The sequence below is a fragment of the Dasypus novemcinctus genome, chromosome 7, assembly GCF_030445035.2.
Source record: "Dasypus novemcinctus isolate mDasNov1 chromosome 7, mDasNov1.1.hap2, whole genome shotgun sequence".
Lineage (NCBI taxonomy): Eukaryota > Metazoa > Chordata > Mammalia > Cingulata > Dasypodidae > Dasypus > Dasypus novemcinctus.
In genome coordinates this window covers 104,524,387-104,532,871 of record NC_080679.1, presented here as the reverse complement: position 1 = coordinate 104,532,871, position 8,485 = coordinate 104,524,387, and positions in this window count along the sequence as shown.

Sequence of the window (8,485 nt, the reverse complement as noted above, 5' to 3'; positions counted from 1 at the left end):
AAAATGTTCCACAACAATATAAATTGTTGGTGGAGGGGTGTTGTATAGGAATTCTGCACATTATGCTTGATTGTTTTATAAGCTCACAAATTCTCTAATTTTATATATATGTGTGTGCATGTGTATATGTATATGTACTCATATATATGTGTGTATCTATATATCTATATCTATATCTATATCTATATCTATATCTATATCTATATCTATATCTATATCTATATCTATATCTATATCTAGCTAGCTATACATATGAAAGACTCACTCAGCGCCAGTGCTCCAAAGTGACTTGTCTGAATTACTGCAGCTCCTGCTAGGTGCCTGTCTTCTGGGATCCCCAAGCCCCCATGCTTCCCTCCATACCACTCCCCTTGGTCTGCCTCTGATAGTCACCAGGGGTGGGGCCATACTTCAATCCCTGAGGGTGGGGATGGAAGAGCTCAGAGACACTGATTAGAAAGGATAAGATTGCAATATCTCATAGGAAAGCAGGCTTTTACACTTTGGAGAGTAACCTCTTGCTAAAATATACCCTATGGCCTTTTAGATTAAAAGAGTCTTTGTATTATTCTCTCCAACTATGCCTAATATTATGAAAACTTGCTTCTGCTACATTAGCATACCAGGTGGAATGGTGAGGGACTGAAGATGGGAGGAAGAGAAAAAAAATTGTACAAAATATTAGTAGAACTTGTATTAACTATCTCTACTTTTCTGAATTAAAAAAAATAGTTTAATGGAGACAGAAGGTCACATGGTAAGGTGTTTAATCATAACTCAGATCAGTTCTTAAGCTTCTATCATCTGGGTGTTTAATAAATATAACTCTGCTCCTTATGGCAGACGGTGTCTTCTCTGAGGGACACATTATAATTGTTATCTGGACATTGAAGTCAGAAAAGATTTTGGTTCTAGAAATTTGCTCCTGGTGTCTCTCACTGTTCTGCTAGACCTGCCTGGCCTGTGTGGGTTGTAATCCCAGTTTCTTAAAGCCTTACTTACTATAACACATATTTACACTTGAATCCTGCTCCAATGTCTCAAGTTTGTTGCCACGGATAAAGTTTTTATCTTAAAATAAATCCTTCACTTTCTTTGTCTGCACAGAGTTCCGGAGCCTGGATATCATCTAGTCTTTGGGTAACATCTTCCAGATTTGTTTAAGCTGATTACATGTTGCTGAACAATCAGATTTTCTGCCGTAAGCAGCACAAGACCAAGTGTTGACAGAGCTGGCTTCTGGCCACCAGCATCGTGATGACGCAACATGGATCTCTGATAGCCCGGATTTGATCTTGGGTGTTTGCAAGGAGCTGCACAGCCCTGATGAGTGAGACAGATTGCCTCCCTCATGATGTGACACAACAGGGTGAAAGCTTGTCTTTACCACTGCTTTTTGTGCCGTCTCTACTCCCCCTTCTTCTTTTCTACTGAATCTACCTTTTTACATACTCTACTGTTTTACATACATTTTTATATACATTTCTAATTGAGGCAGATCAATTGTTTAAAGAAATTCTAGTTCCAGCTGAGGGCATGTTTTGTTTGGAAGGATAGGCAGAATTAGGCATATATGTTCAGGAAATCTCAAACCAAAACTGGGGGAAATCTTGAGCTAGGGTTCCATTTTCCTGATCTCAGTGTCCCCATTCAGGTTTTCCCCAGGGACCGCTATGCCAATGGAACATGGTGTTTGCTGTGATTTAAGTGTAATCTTTAACCTACTATAATAGGAGCTACCTGTGGAGGCAGAAATGTGTCCTCCAGCATAGAACTGGCTTTATGTATCTGTAACTGAGTGCTCAGGAAGTCATAGTGACTTTCACCATTAGAGCATGGTAAAAACTCAAGAGAACACAGGATTTGAGCACAAGGAATGAGAAAATGATAAACAAGCAAGGCGTCCACTTAGCTTTATTAAAAGTCCACCAGAAATTGAGTTCTGGGCTAGAGAAAGCAAGGGATATGATGTATAAGACAAAGGCCCTGACTTCAATGGTTACAATCAGCTTTGGGAAATCCAGCATCCTGAAAAATAATTGTAACACTGTAACGTGATACCCAAAATAACCATCATAGTTCTACAAGAAACCAATTCTGTAAAGGATTAGAAAATGAGATGGAGGTCATTATGCCTTCAAGTCATCAGGAGATGCTTGAAAGATGTGGAACCTAAGCTGGGCCATAAAGAGACAATCAGAACAAGCTACTTCAAAAAAAGGATGAAGGGCATTCTGGTGAGAGAGAGGTATGAGCAAGATTTCAGAGTAGGGAAGACTGAGGGACAAGTTGGGGAAACTGAGGGGCTAGGTTTAGCTGAAGGGCTCACTTAGGTGTAAAGCAGGATGATTGTGTCTGCTGCCTGATAGGAACTCAATAAATATTTTGAAATAATGAGAAACGTTTAAAGTTATAGGTGGATGTCAGATTATGAACCACGGCTATTTTTTGTGTATGCTTTCTGGTTGCTTAAAGGCTGTTGTTAAGTGATTAAGGTTAAAGATGAAATCTTAATTCAGGCCTCCAAAATATGTGTTAAATTTTCATGCTTATCAGTCATCTTTTGAAAATGTATTGTAGTCACAAAGGGAACTGGGTGAGACTAGTTGAATGGGTGAGATCAAAGGGAACTGGGTGAGACTAGTTGAATGGGTGAGATCAAAGGGAACTGGGTGAGACTAGTTGAATGGGTGAGATCAGAGGCATCTGCTTTATTGGAAAAAGAACTCAGGATGTGTGAGTAAGATCTAGAAAAACTGCCTGAAAATGGACTCTGTGAAATCCAATGCTCTGAAAGTGGCACCCTTTTCCTGTTTTGCTGATAAATGTGCCACCATTTTTATTGCAAGCATCAGGGAATAGCCTGCATTACAGTGATCAGTTTATCTGACTCTTCTCCATTGGTTTCTAAACTTCCCAAGGTAGGGATTGTCTTCTCCAACATGGTAAGCCCAGCAGGTAGGCAAAATGCCTACCACATATTCATTGTTCACTAAGTATCTATTGCCTGAATTAATCTCTTAGAATACCCAATGTGCTTCTTTCATTCAGAATTCTATGAAGTAACAAGATGAATGTAGACCAATGAAATGCATACAATGGCTAGAGCTAGATCATTCTACCTATAAATTAAATATAACATAAACGACTGCAATCAAGCAATTTTGCAATTGTGTCACTTAGGCAGCACCTGTTTCAATTCCTCTCCTTAGTACATTTTTAAGAGATTGCTGATTCCCTCTGTTCCAGTTCAGAAAGTGGTCACTCTCCAATATTTGCAGATTTTTCAGGGATTTATAATTGCCTAAAGTTTACTTTCAGAAACTATCCTGCAATTCCAGGGCATTTTGCTCTCTCCATGCTCTGCAACATGATTTTTATTAAGCCCTTATTGATCCAGGTAGATGGATGTTGTTTCTCTGGAACTACGACCTCTGCCTAGCATCTTTGTGCTTATCACATCATCCTTGACTACTCTGCTTTTGCTGCAGTACTGGGAAGGATTGGTAATATATTGATCTGTTTTTTGAAAGAACTACATCCTATTTGAAGTTTAAAGATAAAATTTAACATATTTTAGCGAACTTATAACTATGATGTAATAAGTATGCAGAACAATGAATATGAGCAAATAGCAACCAAAAACCCTGCAAAAATATTTTGTATTTAAAATGTATCTTATTATTTTGTGAAAAAAATAATATGCATTTATTATAATAAATGCATGTAACTAAAAATTATGAATAAGAAAATAAAAACATATCTAAAACCATCACCAGGAAATGGTCATTAGTAGATAAAGTAGAATACTGTTCCAAAGAGTTAGAAGAATGGAAGGATGGATTTAGAAAAAGGTACTTTTAAAAAGAAAGGACATTTTTAAAAATAAAAAAATTATATGAGTAAATGCATATGAATTGTATATACATATATATAAAGTTTCAAATATAATTTTATTTATGTTTAATAATTTGAAGAAATAATTTGAGGAAATTGTTGAAGTCTGGATACATTTTGAATTACCTCTAAATGTATTAGTTAATAAAAGATGCCTCTCCACTCAAGAACAATATTATTATAAAAATTAAGAAGCAGAGGTCAATAAACTTTAAACTAAACCGTGAAAGGAAAAACAAATAAAGATACTTTTTTTCCATCTGTACTTTCTAGCTCTTAATTATTTAGAATTATAAATAATTGTACCATATTAAGATTTATAATAATTCTATTCTATTCCATAAACAAATCTTCATCATTACTTAGAATTAGATTTATCTTTAAATTTATTAAATGCTTAGCCCTTGTTCTTTTACCATGGTTTCTTTATTCCTGAGTTATTTACTTGGAGTTACCACTTGGTTAGCTTGAACCAATAAAACTAATGAGTGTTATATGTCCTGAATATTTTCATGTTGGAGAATGTGTATTCTTTCACATTATATTTAAACAGCCTTGGGTTTGCCTTTAACATCTTCAGATCTTTTACACTTTTTTTTTTCCTCCATCGAAATAATGAGAAGATAAACTACATGAGGACAGATAGTTTTGTCTATTTTGCTGGGGCTTGGAAAAAAGCTTTGCACATAGGGTTGCTCACAGATCATTTGTTGAATGACAGAAGAACATTGTGTAAACAATCCTGAAGAGAGCCTGGATTTTACCCCTGTTCAGGTGACAGAAAATTCTTTCATTCCTCTTAAAGTTCAAGAACTTAATCATGATAAGTGCTGGCATTGGTCTTTCCTATATACACATTGCTGTGACATAAATTCATCTTTCCATATATAGATTCTGTTCTTCATTATGAGAAACTATTCCTAATTATTTCCATTAAAAATATCAAAGTCAGATAAGTTGACACCTAAAATGTGGAGATGATAATGGTATCTTCCATGGTGGTTAAACAATTTTAATTCATATAAAGTATCACACAGGCATAGTAGGCACCATATAAATCATTGTTGTTTTTATTCCCATCTAATTTAATCTCCCATTATAATCTCAGTTTTCATATTAATTTTCCATGTGAATGAAATTTACAAAAGATTCACATAGTAGACTATGAGTACTTTTCCTGTCTTAAACAATTTATGTGTTTTTTTCTGGAGTTAATAATTTTCATGCCTTTTGCTCACTTCTACTAATGACTAGTTCTTCAGCAAATCCTGCTTAGTGGAACACTCCTTTCAATATGTCCAAACATATTAGTGGTCTTTCAATCGTGTAACCTCAGGGACATTATTCTCTGAAGGCTTTCACCTGGTCTAATCTGACCTGGATATTGTCCATGCCTGCTGGACAGTTAGTTATCTTCCAGTGTCCCCTTCACCGTATGCCTGAGGATTTAATTTGCCTCTCAATTTTCTTGGTTTAGTCTTTTATTTGACCATCTTCTAGTAACTCTCTAAGAAAGGGTGTATAGTAGTTCAATAATTCAAGAATTTTCATGTCTGATAGATGTACCAACTTTATTTTCCTTTTTGTCTACTGAATTTTCCTTTCTTCTACAGTATGTTTAATTTCTAAAGGATCTTTTATTTTGTGTTTTTGTTATTCACTTAATGATTACTTTTCATGGATATTGTTCTTGTTTTATGAATATATCATCTATTGCTTTTTCAAAATGGCCTTTTTTTACTTTTTTGCTTTGTGTTCTGTTTGTTCTTAATATGGTTTGCCTTGTCTTATTACTTTTTTATTTTACTGGTGGTTTAATGAGATTTGCACTTGCAGCCTGAGGTAAATCCCTGTATACACTCAAACACTGTTAACTAGAAGCTTCTATTATTTCTTTTTTTTCCCTACTCCTCCTCCCATCTTGCTTTTATTGTGTGTGCCCATTTGCTGTGTGATCTTCTGTATCTACTTCTCTTTTTGTCTTCTCTTCTTGTTTTTCTCTTCTAGGATGTGCCAGGATTTGATCCTGGGGACCTCTGACGTGGAGAGAGGTTCCCTGTCACTTAGGCCACCTCAGTTCCTGGTTTCTGTTGTGCCTTGCTTTGACTATCCCTTCGTCTCTCATTTGTTGTGTCATCATCTTGCTATGTGACTCACTTGCACAGGCACCGACTCACCACGCAGGCACACATTTCTTTTTTTAACTAGGAGGCCCCAGGGATCAAACCTGGGTCCTCCCGTATGGTAGGTGGAAGCCCAATCACTTGAGGCACATCCGCTTCCCTCTATTAATTCTCAATTATGTTTGGCTCAATATGTTTGGCTCTCTAATTTAGCAATAGCAAATATTCTTGTATTATTTTTATGCTGCTGAGTTTATTATTATTATTACTAATTTCTTCAGTATCAGTATCTAAAATCAGTATCTCATTTTTCTGCAGTCACTAGGATTTGATAATTCTTATCTCACTATTAGCAAAATGGTTCTGGTGTGCATTTTCTTCTTTATTGTTTCAATTTGATTTGTAGTGATATCCTTTAACTAGTCAATCTCCATTTTCAACTAATTCTATTTTAAGGTACTCACCTTCGAGCCCTAAAGTTTTTGGAATTTAAATTCCTCCATAGTGTGGAAATATTGTTCTGAATTTGGGTTTTTATTTTCTTCCAGGCTGTGGCATTCATCTGATTTTTACATGCTATAACACTTTATTTTTCACTTATTTTTTTTCCCTAAGGTATGTCTGAGGTATACTTATCTCATTTCTTTTTATTTTCCTTACCTTAGCTTAAAACTTAACATGAGTGTTTATTCAAACATTTATTTTGTTCTGATATAATATGGGTGAATTCCTACTTTATAAAAGGATGAATTGTTTTCTCCTCAAAACCATGTGAGTGGTGGGATTGTGATCTGCTTTTGCTATAGCCTAAGCTATTGGGAGTTGCTGTGATTTGTGTATGTGTACACGCAGCCACGTCACAGTGGAGGGGAAGCTTGGCTGGAGTACATGCTGACTTTGCTGGAAATTGTGCAATCTGTTCTCTTTTCTGAGATTTTTACAAACTTGGGAGCATGTAAAAAGGAAAAATTATTTCTTTTTCCTTGTCTTTTATCTTGCCTTTTTTGGGGGGGGCAAACCTAAATAAAGTCTATGCTTCTATCATGGAGCCAGATCCACTTGTTAATTTCTTCTCTTTCCTTCCTAGTTTTCTGTGTGTTAGCAGCATCAGCATCACCTGGTAGCCTGTTAGAACCTCAGTCCCATCCCAAATTTCCTAGGTCAAAATCTGCGTTAAAGTTGGAGAAGCACTTCTCTATTTCACTCGCTTACATCTTCCCGGCAACCATGCCTGCACATCAGAATAGGAAATGTAATAAGTTGCCTATGGCCCCAATGTTGACAGCTGGAAGAAGGGAGGTCATGCAGCACACACTTTATGATGCTTGCCACTTTTTTTCCTTCCAAAGATATTGTTTATCTCCCCTCTATAGTCAGTTCTAGTTAGTCCCATTTTATTACATGAGATATTTAGATTTATTTGATTCTGATCATTTCTCTTCCTCTCTGGAATTTGTCCCCCACTTCTGTCCCTCCTAAACTAACTGTCCATAATGGAGGAAGCCCAGGTGGCTCTTCCTACCTTGTCCCTGACATGCTTCCAGATAGGTAGGGAATTCTTCCAATACCTTTTCTGTGATTCCCTGCCCCCTGGATAGTTATTCACTGCTTCAGTCTGTTTCTCTCTAAATTGAGTAGTTTTCCTTAAATTCTGCTCATTCTCAATCTCTCTTTACCACTAAATCTAGGTACTGAGAGAAAAGGAACTATCAGCCCCCAAAATCTTCCATTCCTGTCCATAGTTTCCCAGTTGCTGCTTCCCTTTTTATATTACCTTTGTGGTGGTTGTGGCTATGACTTTTCCATATTTCCTGGAGTGGGGAGGAGGTATTGCCAAAAGGACATATTGTGTGGTAGTTTTACTCTACTATCTTTACCCTTAGGTCTCATCTAAACTTATTGTAGAATTAATGAGGCTTTCAGGGAAGCAGGCTCTTATGAAGACAAATGAATATTTGTAAATTTTGTCCTTTTCCCAGGAAACACTGAAATAAAAGCAACAAAAGATACATTCTGAATTTCATCTTGCAGTGCTTTAGAAATTGGATATGACTGGGAATTTTAAGACCTACATATTGATGGCATTTCATCAATATGGGTTTTGCAAGCAAATAATATTTACTTAGATGTTCTGACTACACTCCTTTTGTCTAGTCCGTGAAATGCCCATCAAGCTGCCCTTACTAAAGTTGTGTTGTATTCACAGTCTGGTAAGCCGAGATGGGTATTAGTGTGAGCTTCCATACATTTCTTTCAACCTTTACCAGGAAGGGCAAACCTCCCAGGGTGAGAGATAATTCTGTTTTTATGATTGCTCCTGCTGAATTGTGCTGTATTATGTGTGATCTGACTGGAATGGTGTGAGTCAGTAATGTGCCACGGTAACTCTAATGCAGAGAAACTGGACACATAAGGACAAACAAAAATGAATGCAATTTATAGAAGGAAAAACCCAGGGGTTTTGC